At 51.7% G+C, this 22689-nt stretch overlaps 1 protein-coding gene across 24 annotated transcripts in view; it reads left to right on the top strand.

Moving 5' to 3' along the window:
• CTBP2 (C-terminal binding protein 2) overlaps positions 1-22689 on the top strand; it is a 168690-nt gene that overhangs the window by 94896 nt on the left and 51105 nt on the right. Inside the window, exon 1 of one of the 24 annotated variants that reach the window (XM_055560898.1) lies at positions 19882-19898. The exons of the other annotated variants lie outside the window; for them this stretch is intronic. The gene's annotated coding sequence lies outside the window, so the exon portion shown is untranslated. Of the gene's footprint in view, positions 1-19881; positions 19899-22689 lie in introns of those variants that run through there. 24 annotated transcript variants of the gene reach the window in all.

Genomic DNA, 22689 nt, shown 5'->3' with positions numbered 1-22689 from the left:
AGCCTGGTGGCTGCCGTCTATGGGGTCACACAGAGTCGGACACAACTGAAGTGACTTAGCAGCAGCAGCAGGGCTTAGTTGTGGCCTGTGGGATCTAGTTCCCTGAGCAGTTATCAAACCTGAGCCTCTTGCATTGGGAGCATGGAGTCTTAGCCACTGGACCACCAGGGACGTTCCTCACCCCACTTTTTTGGCATTTTCGTGTATCTGCCTCTCCCTGGGACTTCTCCCCAAGGACAGGGAGCCCTGCTTCCTCACCTGGTGTGTCTGGTACCACCCAGCCCAGCCCCATGGGTGTACCTAAAAATTGAGGCAGAGATCATTCTGGACTAGAGGTTTTGCAGACGGTTGCACTGGTCCTCTCTGCTGGGAGAGGGTCTCAGCCATGGCCTGGCAGAGGGGCAGCCAGCTGTGTCCAGCTGCTGCATTTAATGCAAGCACGGTATGGGCTCAAGGTTCTGACATCCCTCTGCCAACATCAGCCTGGGTGTTAGAGGAGCTCAGAGTCATCTGGATGAGAGCTGTCCATCGGCCTCACCTGGCAAGCCAGTCAGGACCACAGAGGAAGTGACACCCCCCGCCCCCACACCACTCCCCTTCTTCAGTTGAGGCTGAACAGATATTGCCTTGAGTCTTAAGCCTCAGGAGGATTTTTCTGCTGGGGCAGCCCACCGAGCCAGTGGGCACCGCTTCTAACTTGACGCGCCCACCCACCCTTTCCCTGGACCCCCACTTAGTTCACAGCTCAGAGATCCACGAATTCAAAATCCGGGCGCTGGGTGCCCAGGGGCACAAATGTGGCATCCTTTTACTGGCTCCAAGTTTCACTTGAGCAGCTCCCCTGGCCCGAATCTCCCAGCCCCCAGGGGCTTCCAGTAGCCAGTGATGAGACCAGCAGCCCCATGGCAGTGGCTCCTTCTTATATTTTTGCTGAAGTTATTTACATTATGCCCACAGAGAAAGGTGGAAACCAGACTGCCTCGAAGTGAACCATCCCAGGGGCGGGCCCTGCAGGGTCATGAGCTCAGCAGAGCCCCAGGGCTGCAGGATTTCCATCTGGGCTCTCAGGATGGCTTGGACTTCCTGGAAGGATCAGACACCAGGGTCAGAGAACATTCCAGATAATATAGCTCGTGGCAGGGAAAGCGGCTGTTCATGGGCATTTTGTTTGTGTTCTTCCGAGACCTGATTTCCCCTTCCAGCTGCCGAACCTGGGAGATCCCTGGGTGTTCTCTGAAGCCGCCTCCTGATTGAGGGTTTGAACCCAGTGGCTCAGACGGTAAAGCGTCTGTCTACAATGCAGGAGACCTGGGTTCGATCCCTGGGTCGGGAAGATCCCCTGGAGAAGGAAATGGCAACCCACTGCAGTACTATTGCCTGGAAAATCCCACGGACAGAGGAGCCTGGTGGGCTGCAGTCCATGGGGCTGCAAAGAGTCGGACACAACTGAGCGACTTCACTTTCACTGATTGATCCGCAGTCTATGTAGCGAGCGGCGTCCGGCCTGTGACACGGGATGACTCGGTGTGTTTCTGGTGGTGAACACTGCATCACCACTCACAGAGCTCGCGCCCTCCGAGCGTCTCGCGTTGCACATGAATCAGCTGTGGTTACCTGTTGGGGGTGTTTGAAGATCATCATTAGAGAGTGTTCTCTGCTCAGTAGTAAAACCAGTGAGAAAGGGAAGGTTGTGAAACTAAAACCCGAAATATGCAAAACTTGGCCAAGAACGAAGACAAGAACAAAACCAGCTTTGAGCCAAGTGACCAAACCAGAAAGTTTTCATTCTCTCTTCTTCCTGTGACCTTGACCACAAACCCAGGCTGTATCTCCCCCGCGCACCACCACCGCCCCCGCCCCCGCCCACCGCCCCCCTGCAATCCTTCTTCAGTCCCTGTGCAGGGAGGGGCTGAGAGTGACAAAAGGGACAAATTGGAGTGCGGCCAGAAATGGGAAAAATCAACAGCCTGGACACTCGTAACTTCTCTGGTTTTTTTTTTTTTTTTTTTTTAGAAACCAGCCTCTGCTTTGTATTTCACGATTTTCATAAGAATAAGATTCTAAAATGGATTCAGAGCCTCTGTTCTGAATATACAGATAGAAAATAAAGCCCGTTTATACAGCGGGTTGTGACATTGCTGTTTGTTTGTTGTTTGGGTTTTTTGACCATGCCTTGCAGCATGTGGGATCCTAGTTGTCCAACCGGGGATGACATCTGCGTGCCCCGCATTGAAAGGCAGTCTTAGCCACTGTACTGCCAGGGGAAGTCCCAATACTGGTGTGTTCTTAATGTAATTCGGATTCTTGAATTTAATTTGGGGTGCTTCTCTTTTGAGAGCGAGGGCTTTGAAGAAGTATCAGTGAGTGTTACAGAATTCTCCTTAAGAACCCCCTCCCCCCCCCCCCCCCCAGAAAAAGGAAAGTTTTTTTCCCTCCAAAGGCCTCATATTCAGGAGTTGGGAAGAACTAAACTTAAAACTTGAGTGAAACTTGCCTTTTCCATTGATTGTGGATAAACAGGAAAGTAATTTACCCTGATTCAAATTAGAAAAAGATCAACCCATTTCAGTCCAGCAAGTATGGAATTAGGTGAGGAAGGCAGCAATCGTAACCCATGAGGTGGTGGGAAGTAACTGGAACAAAGCGTCTGGAGGAGTCTGGCGTTGCTGCCGTTTGGTTTCCGCCGGGTTGCATTGCTCATGTGCTTGGTCATGTCTGACTTTTTGTGACCCCCCCTGGACTGTAGCCCACCAGGCTCCTCTGTCCATGGGATTTCCCAGGCAAGAATGCTGGAGTGGGCTGCCATGCCCTTCTCCAGGGGATCTTCCCAGCCCAGGGATCTAACCTGGGTCTCCTGCGTTGGCAGGCAGATTCTTTACCACTGAGCCACCTGGGAAGCCCCAGTGTTGGTCTTCACCTAATTGTCTGGTGCAGCGGATATGTTATTTATAGATTTATTGTCCCGGCTGAAAATAAAAAAGCAATCAGCAATGATTTATTTCCGTGAATTTTTAATTCCGGAGTTCCTTCAGGTAGGCAGAATTGAAATATTACGACGGGTTCCTAAAAGTCAGAGGGCCGAGGTTCCAGGGTGTCAGAGGGCAGCACCCCTGGGAGGGGGTGGGGAGTGATTCTGGTGCAGGTGAGCTTCGCGAGTCCCCACACCAGGCCTGTGCTAGGAAAATCTCGTCCTTCCAGATACCCTCTGGCTTTTGAGAATCTGTGTGACACAGCTGCAGGGGTGAGGGAACCTGGGTCTGCTTAATGCCTTTGTTTGCTTTCAAAGTTTGTCCTGCGAGAATTGAATTTGCAGAACTTTCATTCCCAGTAAAGCTGTCACTGATACAAAACACAGCAATAACTTAGGTGATGCAGTTAAACCACTATTGAGTTTGTGCCATCCAGGAGTTGATAAATCGTAGAGCTTCATTTGGTAGGAATCAGCAATTTTATGTGGCAATTAATTTTTTACTACTGGCGGGGAGCCAAGGGCCTAGATTTTTTACCCCAGTTTTTGTGTGTATTGAGAAGAACTTAACGGGGTTGCCACCGTGAGAAAGGATTCCATTTGAGGACTGCCCAGGGAGTGGCCGTGTTGGGGCCCTTGCTGCCTCTTCCGGGTTCCTTGTGTGGCCCGGGTCAGGCCCGTGAGCAAATGGCCACTCCTCCTCGGGGTGTGATGGGCCTACACAAGGCTTATGCAGGAGGAGATCATATGAATTTCCTAGGTAGGATGTTTCGGCTCACTAGAGCCATCTCCCACCCTCATTCCATGTCAGAAATGCGCTTGGAGTAACACATGATCAGCTTTCCAGACCTCTTCCCACGGAGGAGGATGGTGTGTTATTTGCTCACTGTTCCGTCTTGGGTCAACCCAAATTGTCTGTCGAGTGCAGTCTGTGGTGGGGAAAGTCCGGGTGCAGCTGATGCGACGTGGGGTGCTCAACACTGCGGCGGGCGGCGTCCTCTCCAGGGTGCTGACCTGCTCCCTGGAGCCCAGCTGGCTGCCCACCTGCTGCCCTTGGGGCCACCAGGAAAATGCAGGGTGCTCCGTCTAACACATCACTCGAAACAGGCCCCTCCGTGTGCTGAGAATTTGCTTCACCATCCGGTCCCCACAGCTGCTCTGCAAAGTGGGTGACGCTGTCTCCGTTTTACAGATGGCAGTGAAGGTGTTGTTGCTCAGTCTTGTCCGACTCTTTGCGAATCCACAGACCCGCAGTCCTCCAGGCTCCTCTGTCCGTGGAGTTCTCCAGGCAAGAATACTGGAGTGGGTAGCTATTCCCTTCTCCAGGGGATCTTCCCGACTCAGGGATCGAACTCACATCTCCCATACTGCAAGCGGATTCTTTACCATCGGAGCCACCAGGGGAAGCCCTTGCATGTTACAGACGGAGGACCTCACATATACGAAAGCAGAGAAAATTTGTACCAGACATCCACATCGTCCATGAAGGGCCATTTCCTATGCAGGCCGCGTTAAAGCAGAGCCTTGCCATTATTTCCCGGCATCAATAAATGGGTTCAGTTTATATTCCTAAATGATAAAGACCCCTTCATTTAAAAATGCAGTGACAATACCATTAGGGCACCTAAAGAAAATTGAAGTTTGTGACCTTGAAGTTTTGACCCCTTCCAGTTCAGGGCCACCTTCTCTCTGATTATCCATAGCTGGAGGGTGTAGACTGTGGGCCTCAGCGGCACACCCCTACCCCTCCCACCACCACCCCATGTAGCCCTTTGAAAATACTAACAGACGCCCATGAGCTTTGTCTCTGCCGCAGAGGCCAGTGTGGGGACTACACTGCTATAACGTGTTGGGAGTGGGGACCCTGATGCTAATAACCTATTTCCCGAGACTGTGAAAAGGGAGGAGGTGATGCCGCAAACACCGAGAATGGTGCTCGGACTATGGATGCTGGTCCCGATGCAGCTCTGCTCCCAGTGGTGCTGCTCACGTGGCCGTGGCCCGAGGGGCTGGGACCGGCTGCGGCATGCATCGGGCCCCAGAGTGCCAGCCTCGGTGCCGTTGGCCCTGGTTGGGGAGTGTCCGATCCCACCGCTCTGCTTCTCTGGACCCTTTTCTCCTCTCCCACGCCCTGATCACTGCGGGGCTGAGTCCCAGGCTGCCCTGATAAAGGACTGGGGTCTGTCTTCTCCAGCAGAGAGCAAAAGAGTTGGTTTTTGGTTTCACACATTGGCTGTGCCTCAGAGCAGGTTGCAAGCAGGAAAGGGAACGTTTCCCCAAGCTCTCGGGCGGTGGCGGGGGAGGCGGTGCACACCAGAAGCAGACACCACCTCCAGGGAACATGTGGGTGTCCCGCACCCCTGTGTCCAGAGCAAGAGCCTTTTTCCCTGATCTGAGTGTCTGCTTAGACGGTTCCACCAGAGGGGGCCGTTCCACTGGAAGTCCCGGCAGGAAATATTTTTACCCAGCTTGGCTGTCCTAGGAGACAAAAATAAGATGTTTGCTTTAGCAATTTACTTAGTCCTGAAAACATTCCTAAACAATGCCAAGGCCTCAGTTGAAAATAGTATGCTCAGCTTATTGGGATGGTCCCAGGAAGGATGTTTTGAGTGAAAATAAAGTGGATCATACCAGGGCTGTTTCCCTCCGCAGGAATCCCGTGAGAGTTCAGAATTACGAGGGTCTCGGGCAACCTGGGGCCTGTAGGGGCTGGCGGTGGGCTGTCCTGGGGCACACCTCTGGGCAGGCTGGAGGTTCTAGAGCAGGGGCAAAGCATCTATAGGTCTGAGGCCAAATGTCCCTCCCCCACCTTCACTTTTTAGTGCCCCGCCCCATTTCTCAAGGGGGTCTCCTGACTGGACTGTGCCCCCCAAGTCTGGGGGGCGCACGTCTGGCTGACATCCACCGACAGCCCGTCCTTAACTGTCAGAAACTCCTTTATCCATCTGAAATCTCTCCTGGCTTCCTCGCCCTCCTTGGTCACGGCTCTGCCTACACGGGACACAGGCAATCTTCTGCATAACTGCCCGGCGCATAATTGCAGGCAGAGATCATGGCTCCAGAACTTTCTCTTTTCCTTAAGCATGACCACTTCTTTCCAAGGTGGAGTTTCAGCAGGTGGGCTATGACACGTGTATACACACACACACACACACACACACACACATTGTAGCACATCACAGCCAGTAGAGGTGAGTAAGAAAACTGCATTTCCATTTAAAGGCCACTTGTGTCCTTTTCTTCTTTTTTTCTTTCTTTTTTAAAAAAGTGCTTGAACTCAAATACTTTCGAGTGATTGGTTTGATGACCTTTGTCTCGGGGAGGGCAGCAGACAGTGTGCCTTGCGCTGGTCCCTTTTGTAACCATGTGCGGCCGGAGGAGCCAGAGCGGCTCTATCGCGCACTCATTTTCCTTTGTGGATCCCCTTGGCAGTGTTTCGGTGGAGAATAAAAATAGCTCACGAGGCCCTGAAATAAAGGCTGCGTGGAATGCTTGTGCGCGTCAGCTGCATGCTGTCACTTATGTTCAAATTCTCCATACTGTTCACTCCTCCAGAGAGTGGCTTGGAGACGTGGTTCGCAGCAGCCGCCCTCCGGCAACTGTCTGGTTCTGGGGGAGAGACCTCCCTGCCCGTGGCCCTGGAGGAGGAAGGACCTGAGGGTTTCCGTCCGGGCAGGGGACTGTGTTCAGCAGGGTGACAGCCGTGCGGGTCACCTGTGAGGCCTGGGTGAGCTGCTTAGGACCCGAACCCCCATCTCATCCTAACTGTCTCCCCCCAGAGAGCAGCTCAGTCAGACCCCACGCAGGCTCGTCCTTTACCGATGAGCCCAGAGGCTGGTAGATTCTCTAAGTCCTGGAAGCATGCGGTAGGCAGGACATCCTGAGAGGAGGGCCCCTCTCTTGCAAGGTTCCTTCCAGCCTCGGTGCCCTGGGGGATGATCAGCTGGCACAGTATGCTGACCTCAAGCTGTAGCCCTTCTTAGGGTCCAGGAATCTGTGAATCAGGCACGTCTTGGCCCCAAACGAAACTTTACCTGTATCACATTATTGTTCGAAGTTACGTATTCTGTTTCCCCCCATTTTCCACTACAGTTGGCCACATTTTAGAGTTGTTATTGTTGTTCAGTCGCTAAGTCATGTCCAACTCTTGGGACGCCACAGACTGCAGCACGCCCAGCCCCCCCGTCCATCACTGTTTCCTGGAGTTTGTTCCAAGTCATGTCCATTGAGTCGGTGATGCCACCCAACCATCTCATCCTCTGCCTTCCCCTTCTCCTTTTGCCTTCCATCTTTCCCAGCATCAAGGTCTTTTCCAATGAGTTGGCTCTTCACATCTGGTAACCAAAGTATTGGAGTGTTAGCATCAGTCCTTCCAATGGATATTCTGGGTTGATTTCCTTTTAGGATTGACTGGTTTGATCTTGCTGTCCAAAGGACTCTCAGGAGTCCTCCAGCACCACAGTTTGAAAGTTTCGGTTCTTTGGAGCTCAGCTTTCTTTATGGTCCAGCTCTTACATACATACATGCCTACTGGAAAAACTATAACTTTCTCTATATGGACCATTGTCGGCAGAGCGATGTCTCTGTTTTTTAATACGCTGTCTAGGTTTGTCATAGTTTTCCTTCCAAGGAACAAGCTTAGGGACTAAATTTTAAGTTCTCATTTCTTACATGAGATTGCATGACTATTAACTCTTCACAGAGCTGCAGGTGATTTTCTTCTCCATAAACCAACAAAACCCACCGGAATCCTGAAACAGCTAGCATTTTCTACTTAAGTCTGGACTTGAGAAAAATTCTCCTTTAGGTTACCAACTGTGTAGAAAAGTTACGTAATGCAACATACCAGACCGTTTTTATATAATTAGAACACAGAAACCTGCTTCTGCCTTTCCTGTTGGTATAGAGACATTTTGCAGGTCCTAGAAAATCAGCGTGCCCTGGGAAATGGAGTTTGGTGGTGGTGAGGTGTCTCAGGATCTGGCTGGCTCGGTTCTGTGATCTTTGAGCGTACGTTGTGTGGAGCGTCGCGTTTTAACAGATGTACGGTGATGATACGTGCTCACCCCGTGCCGTGTTGCCACTGTCCTCCTGGTGCTCGTGGCTAGTAAAGAAAAGGCAGAAATTCGTGGGCACGGAGTGGAGTTGGCAGTGGCAGGGTTAGCTTTACCTGTCAACTGAAGAACTTTCGGTCCCTTTCTTTGAAACCTTTCTTGTGCCTGTCCTCTTGAAAGTGGATGTCTTTGGGAAGATTGGAAACTGAATTCCTGACTCCTCTCCTGCCTGGTAGGAGGGAGAAGGAGGCCGGTCTTCCGGAGGTGGATGGAGCTGGGTACAGTCTCTGCAGGCTGCACAGGGGGTTGAGTTCAGGTAAAACCCGCGGGCTGTCTGCTCAAGAGTCCGGGCTTCTGTGTAACCCAGCTCTGCTAGCTGTCTACAAAGGATAAACAGAACACTAATTCCAGAAGGCCTCCTCGTTTTATGTGACTCCAGTGAGATGCTTGAAAGGACCCCGGTTCATGAAAAGCCCCAGGCCTGGTTCCTGCAGTGGCAGGTCAGGGGGCCGCCGCCTCCCAAGACCCTCCTGTGAGTTTGTGGACAGGAAGCAGGCCGCCCAGCCCTGTGTCCTGAGTCAGAGGGACAAAGGCCAGGCCAGCCTGTCACCCGAGGGAACAGGGCAGTCCCGAGGAGGCTTAGGGGGTACACTCAAACTGGGCGGAACAGGCCAAGAGGCTTTGGAGGCTGGGTTTTGTCAACAGATGATTTTGGCCCTAGTTTAAGCCATGTTATGTACCAAGATTTCCTGTTTTTCCAAAACCCCTTGTTTTGGTTTTCGCAGTGATGGATTATTGAAATATTTGCTATTTGACTGACCCCTGTTGTTTTCCAACCAAAAAGTAAAACTGGGGATTTTGTTAAGAACCTCATTCTCTTTAAAGATGACTGCTCCTTCAGGAATATTTTGGCCTCTCTGGCTGATCAGCCAGCGGGTGAACAAAGACCTAATTGCCAGTCAGGGTCCTGGACGGATTTCTTAGCTCAGGGGCTGGCCTCTTGTGTAGCGGGGGGCGGGGTTGGTCCAAGGACAATTGAAAGGGGCTTTTTGTTCCTCTGGGCTAAGTTAAGCCATGTGTCTCTCTTTCTAGGAGTGTAGGTCTGGCCAATCAGAGCCGCATCAGTCCCACTCACTTCCTGCCGACCTTTCGACACCGACAGATGTTTTTTCTTACAAGTGTCATTAGGCCTCTCTACTCGCTGACCTCATCAAATTGTACTGGGGCCGTTTTCATAAGCTGTGTTGCTAAAAATTCATTTAACCCTTGCTGAGTTCCCCTCTGAGAATAAAAGCACTACCTCCTGTTTCAGCAGGTCTCTCTTCTATCCCCAGACCTAGTCGGGAGGGAGCTGAGCCCACCCTGGGTCCCATAGAGCTGGGCAGATCCACCGTGGAGAGCTGTGGCTTCCACCTTGCGATGTAATGTAGGGCCTTTTCCTGGCATCCAGTGGTCGAGGCTTTGCCTTCCAATGCAGGGGGTGTGATGGGTTTGATCCCTCATCAGGGGGCTAAGACCCACGTGCCACATGGAGACAAAACGTAGAATGGATGAACCTGTTTGCAGTGCGGCAGCGGAGACACAGATACAGCAACAGACTTGGGGACCCAGTGCGGGAAGGAGATGGTGGGACGAATTGAGAGAGTAGCATGGAAGCATATCCGATACCTTATGTAGAATTAGATAGGCAGTGGGAATTTGCTGTATGATGCAGGGAGCTCAGATCCAGTGCTCTGTGACAACCTAGGCGGGTGGGATGGGGTGGCAAGTGGAAGGGAGGTTTAAGAAGGGACATTGAAATGTATACCTATGGCTGAATCATGTTGATGTATGGCAAAGTATTTATTTTAAAAAGAAGTATTGTAAAATTCAGTAAAGACTTTATAAATGGTCCACATGAAAAAAAAAAAAACTTGAAAAAGAGAGGTATAATGAAGACTAATAACCCAAGATTGCAGTGAAGGACCCAACCACCTCACTATGAGGGAACCTTCTAGAATCTCGCAGCTTTGCATGTGGGTCTGGGTGTGATCACAGCTCATCAAGCCCTGGGGGCACAGGATGACCAGGAGGCAGGTCCCCAGTAGGTGCACCTCACCTGTGGGACCCAGACAAGCCGTTGCCTGTGGTGGGGCTGGGAGGGATCAAGCTGGGGTCCCAGGCCTGTGGAAGTTTCTGGAACTGATGCCCCTCCTCCGGGAGAACAGCCCACCACCATCTGACCAGAGGCCGGATCTGTTCTGGAGGCTGGAAGGTGATGCTGCTGTTTTGGCCTTTACACGATAGCTTGGAGACCAGCAGATTCTGAGAAGAGGGTATTTCGAGCAGTCGCGGGGCCCCGGGTTGGGACTTTATCTGGAGGGATTTAGGCTTCCTCTGGGCTCACTCTTCCGCAAGTGCCTGGGATCGGGGTTGCACCTCTGCCCTGTGACAGCTGGGGTGCTGGGGACTTGCCCAAAGCCTCCTCCAGGGCTCGTGTGGTAACTGAAGTGGGCGATGAGGTGGGGCGTGCTGTGTGCCGCTAGACGCCATCGCTGTTGAATTCAGTGCTGCAGAATGTATTTTCGGCTATCTGTGTGCTGGAGTTAACCCTCCGCAAGCGCTTGGAGCCGAGCCTGCAGCCCATTAAATCCTCCCTGAGTGGTCGCTGTGGTTAAACTAACAGCTGTGGGTGCAAACGGTACTGTGGGAGGCCTCCCTTCCGCACGGTCCCACTCCCCCAAGGAGCCCTTCTGGGGGCTGGGTCCCTTCTGTCTGGGCTTGGTTTAATGTGTTTACAGACCAGTTTTTCTCTTTTGCTGATCTGGCTCTTGGCTTCCTTCTATGGCTCTTGGCTTCCTTCTATGGCTCTTGGCTTCCTTCTATGGCTGCTCCCTCCCTCAGGGTCTGGGATCTAGCTCTCCCACGGCAGGGAGTCATGTTAGATAGAGTTTAGGACTGGGGCAGTGGCTAACTGAAGCTGGGGTGACCAGGGAGTTACAAGGGGTGAACAGAAATACGAGCTAGGGGTTCAGTCTCTCGCTGAAAGCCAAAGAATGTTCCAGAAATACCATGGTTCCAAGAAATCACCAAGGACCACGTGAGCCTATGTGGACGATTGTGTGTTACACTCGTGCCCCCTTTTTTTGCCCCTCGGGTTCCGGGCAGGCTTGCTGGTATCTTAAGCTGCCCTCTGCCCTTTCGCATGTGGGAAACTCAGAAATGCTCTGCCGATTGACTTTCATATCACCTGCCTTCTTTTTGCTCTCCGCTTAAATAGCAGTTGCAGTTCAAGGACTTCTTCTAAGAATAAGAAAGCACGAGGGCCTGTTTATCCAGTGCATTCCCATGCAGAGGGGTGGCCTCCAGGGCTGCATTCTTAACGTGGGGCCCCAGACTGGAGACGTCTTTTTAATGTTCCAGATTTATGGGTGTGTGTGCGTCAGAGTGGAGACCCCAGGGTGCCCGAGTTAACTCTTTGCACACTGAGCGCAGCCCTGGAATTTATGGATGCATTTGGGGTCAGTGAAAACCCCGCGAGCCGCCCTGTTCTCCAGGCCTGTGGGCATTGCTGGTGTGCACAGAACGGAGCTCACCTAGGGTTTACATAGCTGGATATATCACAGACACCCCTCGTGTCAGCGTGGGCAGCCGGGGATTTACAGCAGCCAGCCGGCCTCTTGTTAGCATTCTCTGTCCTGTAGGTAATAGAAACTTGGCGCCGTTGCGGTACAGATGTATTACTGCTTTTGTCTTTCTGTTGAACGACTATACTGGTGAGTTTGACAGACGTGGTTCAGTTCACGTCAGTCACTCAGTCATGTCCAACTCTTTGCGACCCCATGGACTGCAGCATGCCAGGCTTCCCTGTCCATCACCAACTCCCAGAGCTTGCTCAAACTCCTGTCCATCAAGTCAGTGATGCCATCCAACCAGAGAGTGTTGTATTAGTTGTCTATGGCTCCGCGACAGACCGCCTCAAAACTTACCAGGTCTTAAAACAGCAAAACCTTCCCTTGGCATCTTCTCAGGTCAGGAATCCAACGCAGCTCAGCTGGGTGCCCTGACTGCGGTCTCTCATGGTAATTGCCAGCAGCGTGTCCGCCCGAGTTGCCACCTCATCTGAAGGCTCGACTGGGGAAGGCCTTTTGGGTGCTTGTTAGTGGGTTTTGGTTCCTCACTGGCCACCTCGGGTCTTTGGGCAGCCCCATAAGGCAGCTCACAACTGGGCAGCTGGATTCCCGGGAGGGAGAGGAAGGCCAGGGTTGGGGGGAGGGAGAGAGAAGATGCCCAAGATGGCAGGGTCTCAGCAGTGCATCCCACCCACCTGCCCAGTTGCTATGATCAAGTCTGTTCTTTAGCAGCAGAGAATAGACAGGAGGTGGGATCACTGGGGGCCGTGTGTGTTTATTGTTCTGGTCTCCATAGCAAAGATGGAGTCTGTCCTGGGCAGAGAAGATGGAAGGTCATCAACCTCTTAAGAAGGGTCTGAAAATCCTCCACGGTCCCCTGACAGCTCACGCCCCTTCCTCACTGTTCCCTGGGCACCTCTATGCCAGCAGCAGGGGGCCGTGCAGAGCGGCCACGTCCCTGGGGTTCTGGGTTTAGGCAGCCCTTGCAGGAGCCGGGTAGATCACACCGACCTGTCCCCGCCACCTTCTTGGGGGTCCTGGGCAGCGGCTCGTCCTGTGCCGGCTCTTTGGCTCATCGTGTCGCTGGGCATGAAGGGCGGCCCTGGCCAGCGCCTGCCGATTGTGTCCTGGGGTGTGTGTGTGTTCATAGAGTCAGAGATGACTTCCGTTCAGAGTTTCCCAGGAAGTTTGGAAGCGTGGAGATGTACGCGCTGCCCTGATGGCATGTTAATGGAGGCAATTTGAGCCCCAGCGTTCACCCTGAGCTCCAAAGCAGAAACAATGTCTCATCACTGTGTACAGAATGCAGATCCCTCACAGAACCTGGCCCCAGACTGTTACCACCCAGACCCTGGTGTTCAAGACACAGCCCAGTCATCTGCTTGCTAGCACCTCAAAGGGCCATGCAGACCCTGGGCAGATTCCTGCCGAGTTGGAAACAAGGTCTGCCTGTGCCTGACCGAGGAGAAGGGATAGGGTGGTGGTGTGGAACACCCTTCCCCCGCCCCTGGCACCCAGGTGGGCACGTCTACCTGCAGCTAATGCAGAGGACACAGAGCCAAGGTGTTCAGAAGAGACTGGATTTGGGGAGCAGAACGCAGCTGAAAGCAAAGTAAGGTTGGCACCATTTGTGTGTCTCCCTTGGAAATGCTGGTGTGTCTTCCAGGAGGGAAGACAACCCTTGTCTTCTCAAGGGTTGTGGGAGTTTGTGCTGGGCCTACAGCCCCTCGGTCCCCCAGCCAGAGCCCGGTGCCCAGCAGAACAGCCCGGGGCACAGCCACAGGCATGTCAGTATTGGTTGTGTGTTCAGACTCGTGGCTGGACATGGTTTGCCACGGCCTTTGCAGTAAGGCCAGGACCTGTAGAGGCCGCCTCTTCACTGCAGCTGGGCTTCCCACCAAGTTGGTCCTGCACTTCCTCAGCATCATTGGTGCAAGGTCCCAGACAGGTTTCAGGGGCAGTCACCCCAATATCATCCCGAGGTGTGGTTCGCTAGGGCTACCATGACAAAGCACTACCGCCGGGCCATTCAAGCAGCAGAAACGTCTTGTCACACTGTTCTGGAGGCAGAGATCTGAGAGCAGGTATCGGGCTTGGCTTCTGAGGACTGCAGCGTTGTCGCTCAGTCGCTCAGTCGTGTCCGACTCTTTGTGACCCCATCGACTGCAGCACGCCAGGCTCCTGTGTCCTTCACCATCTCCCTGAGCTTGCTCAAGCTTACGTCCATTGAGTCGGTGATACCACTCAACCGTCTCATCCTCTGTTGTCCCCTTCTCCTCCTGCCTTCAATCTTTTCCAGCATCAGGGCCTTTTCCAATCGAGTTGGCTCTTTGCATCAGGTGGCCAAAGTATTGGAGCTTCAGTTTCAACTTCAGCCCTTGCAGTGAATAATCAGAGTACCCCATATGGGCTGGGAAGGAGGCTCTATTCCAGGTCTCTTTTTTGTTTGTAAATGGCCGTCTTCATCCTGTGCCTCATGTGCTCTTCTGTCCACATCTCTGTGTCCAAATTTCCCCTTTTAGAAGGATCCCCACTCACCTTTGATTGTTGTTGTTCAATCACTGAGTAAGTCACGTCTGACTCTTTGCGACCCCCTGGACTGCAGCTCGCCAGGCTTCCCTGTCCTTCACCATCTCCCGAAGTTTGCTCAGAGTCTTGTCCATTGAGTCGGTGGTGCTGTCCATCACCTTGGATTAGGTGATGCCATCCTCTGATTAGGGCCTTAGTTTAACTTGATTATCTCCATAAAGACTATCTCCAAATAAAAAGCCACTGAGGAATTAAGGCTTAGGACTTCAACATAAATGGTGATAAGGGCATAATTCAGTCCATGACAGGGTGGTGTGGCTGTGGGCAGTTAGTAGAAACTGTGTTACGCCTTTGGGGGTCCATATACTCAGCCCACAGCTGAGCAGTCTGGGCTTATCAGGCGGGAGGCCCAGTGCTGCCAGGAGGGGGTGCTCAGGAGCCTGCCTTCCCCCAGAAGATCGTCTTCTCATCCCCGTGGGTTGTCTGGTCCTGGGACATGAACATGGCGTCCAGATGTCCAGCCCCTTGGAGCCTCCTTCCCCCTGTCCTTGGGGTGGTGGGGACCTCAACGAGTAGAGCATCCACATACATTAGCCCAGCAGACTTTTAAATGGCCAACACCTTGTCAAGACGTCTTTGGTAGGATTTGATGTGAAATGAGGATCCTTGGGTGTTAAGCACGCTGTCAGCCATAATTGTACAAACAGGCGCCTCTTCTCACACACGCCCCATCCTTCCCCACCAGCCCAGTCTGCGAAGAACCGAACTGATCATGACAAGGATTCACACCTAGAAAATTCTTGGGGAGGGTGGAGCCTTGCGGCCACCTCCTCTCCCCAGTCCCAGCAACTGCTCAACACCAGGCAACACTTTAGCCACAGCCCAGAAGATGCGGAGCCTCACACAGGGCAGAAATGGCATCGTTCACCCTCACAGCTGTTGAAGCCAGCCAGGAGTCCGCAGAGGGAAAAAAAAATTCAAGGAGACTGGTTAAGAATACCCTGAAATGAACAGCACAACAAAAACAGCTAGTCTTTTTTCTTAATTTGATCGGCAAAGATGGATTCATGTGACACCCGCTTCATCCCACCCCCAGCCTCTCGCTGCCTCTCCCCCTTTCGCCATGGACGAACAAAGCTGGCCCCCCACCAACCCTTCCCACCCCTGGGGGCCGTTACACTCCCCGTCCTCCAGCTCAAAACCGCGTGAAGCAAAATGAATAGCCCCAAGCTCTTCTATTTCATGTTGTTAAATAGTTACGCAGAAGATGAAGATTTTCCTTTCCGTGACTCAGGTTGAAAAGATAAGGTTTGGGAAGAACCTCTTTTCTAATGAAAAGACTCTCTGGCATTCGTCGTGTCTGATTCCCCGCTAACATTTCTAGAAAATGCTTGCCTCAGAACACGGTGTCGTGTGGGCTTCCCTGTGCCTCCCCAGCTGCAGCCCACTGCCTTTTCCTTGTAGAGCAATGTGACAATGGGGTTTGGATATTTGTAAAGATCCAGGTGCAGAGTATCTGTCATGATACAGAGTTCTTACTCTGATCCCAAGGCCTGAGTTGGCCTTCTTGTGTGTCTGCCTTTGCGCAAGCAGCTCATCCTTTGCAATAAAGGATGGGCTGGCCCCAGGCCTGTGGAGCGCTCCTGCCCTGGCCATACCCTTGAGTGATGACCTGGGACGGGATGAGCTGAGCTGCATGGGAGTCAAGCCTGGGTCCCCAGAAGCGCTCCTCCCAACCTGCATGCCTCAGTCTGGGCTGCGAGTGAGTTCAAAAGCCTTGCTTGGCTTTGGTTCTTGACTGGTGACCCTGTGATCCATCTGGCACCGAACTTGGGAAGGTGGGTCCCTACTCCTTCACTTTTGGAGTGAGCTCTGCTGTTTGTTTTTGAGATAATCTTTGCAGACACTTGGTTTCTGAACATGGACAAAGAATGCCAGCCAGCCATCCTTCACATGGATGATAACTTCATCTCTACTGGACCAGCTTGAACCCCCACCTCTCCTGTGAACCTGACCTGGGCCTCACCTGCTGGCCTCTCTCAGCCTCTCCTCTGGCATGAGGTAGCCCACGTGCCTCAGTTTTGTCCATCCTGAAGTGGGCTGTACAGAGTACTCTGCTCCACGAGGTCAGAGCGAATCCCACTTAATGTGGTTTTGGAACAAGCTGGGGACTGGGTTGCGGTGTCAGAGGCAGAGCGAGAAGAAGGGCAGAGAGGCTCACGCAGGGGGGCTTCCTGGAGCCGACAGAATCCCCCAGGATCTCTGTGTGTGTAGTCCTTCCAAAGGTATCACTTGCCAAGTCAGGCCAAGACTAAGCCGTGTTGTCCAGTGGCATCTGTTGCTATGGCAACATTGGCTTTGAAGCGGTGGTGAGAAAGGATGCTGGTCCTACAGAGGTGTGGGGAGTGGGTGGGGTGTGTGTCCCCCTGCTTCAGCACTGATGGATGACCCCAGCCCCTCCTTTGCTTCTCCAGCAGGAACCATTTGGGTGCCCTGCCGGTACAGAGAAGGGAGCTGATTTACTGCATCCGTATGTCAGCTTTTTTAGAACGAGGTGATCAGCCTGGCAGGTAAAAGCCAGCATCCATAAGGGTTGCCGCCTCTGGGGTGGATTCAGGGGCCCCAAGAGAAGGCCCCCACCTCCCAGCTGGTGCCTCTAGCCAAAATCAGTTCCTGAATAAGGTTGGGAAAATCCCCTTTTCCACCTTCCTTTCCAAATTACTGTTTAAGCCACGTGCCCTGCAGTCATCCCTGTGTCACAACAGAGGGACCCGGGGGTGAGGACAGTGGAGCAGCCTCCAGCTACGCGGGTGTGTGGAGTGCCCCAGGGGCTGTGGTGTGTAATGGAAACCCCGATGCCCTTTGCCCAGGCCCACCTCAGTCCTCTCCTCTCCTTGGAAATTGTGTCTCTGATTTGTCTTCATCTTTCACCCCTGTGGCTCCTTCCTTGTTGATGTATCAATGTCTTTACATGAGAAGCACAGATAGAATGGAAAATCATGCTTCGGGGTGGTCCATGGCCTTCCTTGGATCAGGACCCCCAAGCCCAGGGCCTTGAGCCCCCGCCCCCCGCTCTGTGACCCACCTCTCTGGCTCCCGCAGCTCTAAAAGGGAAACCTTGGCTACCAACCCAGAAGAGAGCGAGCTGGGCACGAGGGGATTGATCTTTGTGCCCTGTTTCTGTACCCTGGCTGGCCGTGTTTCCTAAAGGCTAAACACCTGTTGCTCTAAGGGAGGTTGGAGGTCTCTTCTGTCCCTTTTGCATCCTGAGATTGAGGGGATGTGCAGCCCGTCATCCTGAAGCCATCTCAGACCTTCCCTTTTGGAGGTATCTGGTCTCACTTTCTCCAGATTCTCGCAGAGTCCAAGTTAGGATTGAAAGGAGCCAAGAGGAGTCCCAGCAAAGCAGCTCCAGCCTCTGTCGCCTCAGAAAGGCCCTGCAGGGTGTGCAGTGCCCTCTGCTGGCTGACAGGCCCCACTGCTGGGCGCCTGGTCTCCTCTGGGTGGGTCTGCTCCAGGAATGACCAGAACAGAAGATCAGACCTCCTGGTGTTTCCATCGGCTTTGAGACCACAGACCTCCTCCCCATGTGCGTTGTTTCCAGGCTGCACAGTGTCACGAGCACGTGGGCTGGGACCTCACAAGGGCAGCAAAGCAGTTGTGTCCCCAATGGAAGCTGGACGCAGCGAAGCCAGTCTAGGTTCTAGGGCCTGCCAGTGGCAAGAAATCAAGAAGCAGATGTCTGCAAAAATCTCCCATCAAGCTTTTTAAACATTTAAGATCTCATTGTTCCTCTTTGATAACCAACAAATTGCGGTAAATGCAAGTGCAACTCATGAGAATAAAGCAAATACTCCAGAGTGGCCTTAGAAAGGTTAGATCTTCTTTACTCCCCACCTGGCATCCCAGCTGCCTTCCATAGTCTGTGTTTCAAGTCGAGCACGAGTTTATCATATGACCTCCGTTAGCTGTCTCCAGGTGGCTCCTGCTTCGGTGGCCCCCGGGTCCAAGCCCCAGGAGACATCAGTTATCCATGCTTTTACTCCATACTGGACCACAGCAAGTGTACATGGGCGCCCAGGCCTTGCATAGCCTGCAGGCATCACCTTCAGGCAATCTTCGGGGCACAGAGGGGCCACCCCAAAAGCCGCACCATGGCCAAGTCTCCTCTGAAGGCATTTCGTGAGACCTTTCCAAACTTTCTGACGTTCTGGCTTCTTCCTCTGTTCACTTTTACTCGCTCAGATATAAACTGGTTTCACTAATTTCTTGCATGTAATATGTGAAAAAGGATCAGTCCTCCGGTCAGGATGGGGCTTCCTCTGTCCACGGAGAAATTGAGGGTGCTTATCCCTTCACCCCGCTCAACTAGACTCTTCAGCGATCGATCAGAATTGCCAAAGGAGGAAGGGATCAGAAAGTTGGAACGGGAATATTCACTTGTGTGTCTTACGATTCCCCAGTCTCAACACAATGGAAATAAAAGGTGTCATTTGACACTTCCTAATCTGGGTGAAAGTTTGCTTATTTGCCTTTACCCTTTTAGTTTCATTTTATTTTTTAAAGAATTCTCTAGTATTAGAATGAATAATGTTTATTTTGAGCATATTTGTCCATTCAGGTGCTTTAAAAATGTGTGAAAATTCTTAACACAGAAGTGTCTCGTTTTCTTCACCAACACTTAATTTTCATCATGACATAAATAAAACAACCAATTAGGAAAATCATGAATTGTTTTTGCTCCAGTCCTCTGTTCTTGATGAAAGCTTTTTAGCAAGTGAAAATATTTAGAATTCTTGAGTTTTACGTTGAACACCAGGAGATAATCTTTTCTAAATCTAAACCAAGCAAAAGGATGCACTCAGAAATTATTTGCTGGCCGAGGAGGTCTTCTCAGCGGAAGTGTGGTTTTCACATTGGCAGCCTCAAACCTCACAGGACGCTCTGGCATTCCACCTGCTAAAAGAGTCGCTTTCTATGTTTCTCTGCTGTCACACGCTTGACATAGATCACAGACTCTTTGTTTTTCTCCTTCAAAGCCCCAGAAAATGGTTTGGTGGAGTTTAGATGGGGGTTGGGGGGATCATAGACCCACAATTCCTTAACCTCACATCCAAATTGTAAAAAGCTCTGAAAACTTAAATTCTTTGTAACCCATTCAGTGGCAGATTTTGACCTGGCCTGAATTGTTGAGGGTATATCCTTGTATATTCTATTAATCCAGGTGGGTAAGTGTGTTCCTGTGTCCTAGCGTAGAAATGTTACTGCCTGTTTTGGGGGTCCATGATAACACGGCAGAAGCACTGGATTGCCTATTTAAAATCCCATGTGAATTCTGAAACCTGCCTGGCCTCTAGTGTTGGAGAGGGTGGTGGCCCTGTGCTCACAGCTCTGGAGTCGTCTATACTTCTCTCTGGGACACTGGTGTTGCGTCAGCCCCAGGGGCTCAAGGGTGGAGCCCATGGATCAGATGGAGGGCATGTGACGGGGTGTGACCTTGTCACCCTGGGGAAATACAAACCACCTTGGGCTTTCCCTGGTGGCTCAGACCTTAAAGCAACCACCTGCAATGCAGGACACCCAGGTTCAATCCCTGAGTAGGGAAGATCCCCTGGAGAAGAGCACGGCAACCCACTCCAGCATTCTTGCCTGGAAAATCCTGGCGGGCTAGCCACAGTCCAAGGAGTTGCAAGAGTCAGACAGTGTGGGAGACTCCAGGAATCAGATGGAGCCTCGGTGTGTATTGAAGGGTCTTACCTGGTTACCCCTGGGGGGGGGGGGAGGGGGGAGGGGGGAGAGTCAGTGTCCCTGCTGCTAGTGCATACGTTCCCCTCTTTCCTCAAAACCCAAATATGCCTCAAAGCTACTGAGGCATCATCAGGGAGCAGTGGTAGTTTTTGGACGTGGATAAGATTAACTTCAATAAACTCATTTCCCACAACTGATCTTCCCCCAAAGCTGCTTTTTCTTAAAGTGCATGTTGGTTTTTTTTTTTAAACATTTATTTATTAAATTTTTGTTGGAGTATAGTTTATTTACAATGTTGTGTTAGTTTCAGATGTACAGCAAAGGGAATCAGTGGTTATATGTATACATAGATCCACTCTTTTTTAGATTCTAGCCATAGATTATTTTGTTGAATAGTGCAGTTTTAATCATTTTTGTTATTAACTGGGGTGTTGTGTCCACCATTTGACCAAAGGCTACACCAGTGTTTTTCCCACTGATCGCTCACTCCTGTCAGTTCAGTCGCTCAGTTGTGTCCGACTCTGCGACCCCATGGACTGCAGCACTCCAGGCCTCCCTGTCCATCACCAGCTCCCGGAGCTTGCTCGAACTCATGTGCATCGAGTCGTTGATGCCATCTCGTCCTCTGTCGCTCCCTTCTCCTCCTGCCTTCCATCTTTCCAGCGTCAGGGCCTTTTCTAGTGAGTCACCTCTCACTCCTGTAGGAAGCTTCTTTTGTTCTATCTGGATTTTAACTGGTTCTTCAGGCATAGTTGACGATCAAAACCCACATCCACCTCTTACGAGGATTCTTGGATGCTAAGTTGCTTCAGTCGTGTCCAACTCTTTGTGATTCTATGGACTTTAGCCCACTAGGCTCCTCTGTCCATGGGATTCTCCAGGCAAGAATACTGGAGTGGGTTGCCGTGCCCTCCTCCAGGGGATCCTCCCAGCTTAGGGATCAAACCTGAGTCTCTTACTACTCCTGAATTGGCGGGCAGATTCTTTACCACTAGCACCACCTGGAAAGCCCCAAGGATTCTACCCAGCTTATCATCTGCTGTTGATGTTTGTTTGGCTTCTGAAGATTCTGGAAGAGGTTTTTTGCAGGGTAACCTGAAGCCCTGGGCTTTATTTGGTACACCGTGAAGAAGCAGAGGGTTTTTTGGTCATTGGTGTTGCCTTTACCTGGATGCTCAGGCACAAGTTAGTGAGATGACCCTATCCTTGTCGGCCTTGGTAAAGGAGACCCCAGGAGTGGTGTCATTGCTTTAGGGATCCCAGGCTCAGAAAGGCAAGAGACCTCAGGATCCAATGCTGCTGGGGCTGCAGGCATCTCTTCTACTTGGTCTATCTTGATTAACATAAAGTTTACATAGATTTTCTTAAAAGACTCGAAGGCTACCATCACCGTTAACTGGTTTTAGAGGAATTTTCACTTTGAGAGACATCATTGAAGACATCGTTTATTTTCTGTAAATTCCTTCATCTGCCTAATCTTTAAGAAGACTTGAAACTGGAAAAAAGAAACTGAGGGGGTCTTAGAAACTTATTTGAGATGTTGAGAATGCCAATTAGTGATGGCTAGGTTTTGGTCATTATAGTGATTCGGTCCTGAGCAGCAGGGCTGCTTGTGGTTTAGTTAATCTGCCCAGCTTTTAGTCCCAGAGTGGTGAGTGGGGAACCTTTCCTTTTCCTCAGTCTCAGTTTTGGGTGTTTTGCCTTTGTTTGTAAAGTGATGCCTTCCTTCCTTTTCTCCCTTCCGTTGACTCTCAGGTTTGTCTTTGAAGCCTGGTAGACAAATCTCCCGGGCCTGTAGCTTCCTTCTAGTATCTCCAAGGAGCTTTCTTTTCTTATTTAATCAATGTGTTTATCTATATTTTGGGGGGGGTGCACACTGTGCAGACTCTGGAATCATAGTTCCCTGTCCAGGGATCGAACCCCAGCCCTCAGCAGTAACAGTGGACCTCCAGGGAATTCCCCCAGGTAGCTTTCTCATGCAAGCATCTTTCTCTTTCCAAAGTAAGTTGAATTCCTAAACCTTTCAGCGCCTGATCACACCCCTCATCTCAGGCTGAGACTTCAGGCAGATCTTTTCCCTTTGGCGGGGGCGGAGGCGGGGCGGGGGTTGGGGGGGTTGGAGGGGAGGAGGCGGGTGGCGGGGTGGAGGCGGGGTGGGAAGGCAGGGTTTTTTCCTGTAAGGCTTGTGGGCAGTGTGCCCCTCCTACTTGTGAAAGGACCTGAGTTTCCTCTCGCCCTTTCTTATGTTTCGCTGCGATTTATCTCCAGCCTCGGCAGGAGGCGGGTGATCCAGTGTGACGGCGGCCCACGTCCAAGTAGGCCTCTGTCGCGCAGAGGAAGTCCTGAGCTGTTCTTAGAGGCCTGCCCTTGGGCTCCAGTTGTTTTCCTGTGTGTTCTCATCTGATCCTCACAGCTTCTTTGCAACACCATCCCTGTTGTGCAAACACGGAGCTGGCTCGTTCACAGTCATTTTGCAAGCGGGTTCTAGAACTCTCTTCCCACCTATACCACCATGGTTCAAAGGTTTATCATTTCAAAGTGGGACAACGTAATACATCCTCGTCCTGGTTTTTCTTCCCTATGTGGACCTTTATCTGTTTGTAGTTAAATATTGACTGGATGGTGATGGTACTAATAATCCCGGGGGCCCAGAGTTTGTGATGTACGCATGGAGACTAGACTGGCGTACGGTAAGGGCAGAGGTTGGCTTGCATCGCTCAGGGACCCTGTCGAGGGAGCCCAGGACCGGTGTGCATGGCGGGGTGCTGGCATTCTTGCA

Source organism: Bubalus kerabau, chromosome 22, assembly GCF_029407905.1.
Source record: "Bubalus kerabau isolate K-KA32 ecotype Philippines breed swamp buffalo chromosome 22, PCC_UOA_SB_1v2, whole genome shotgun sequence".
In the NCBI taxonomy this organism is placed as follows: domain Eukaryota; kingdom Metazoa; phylum Chordata; class Mammalia; order Artiodactyla; family Bovidae; genus Bubalus; species Bubalus kerabau.
This window is presented reverse-complemented; position numbering and strand designations above follow the sequence as displayed.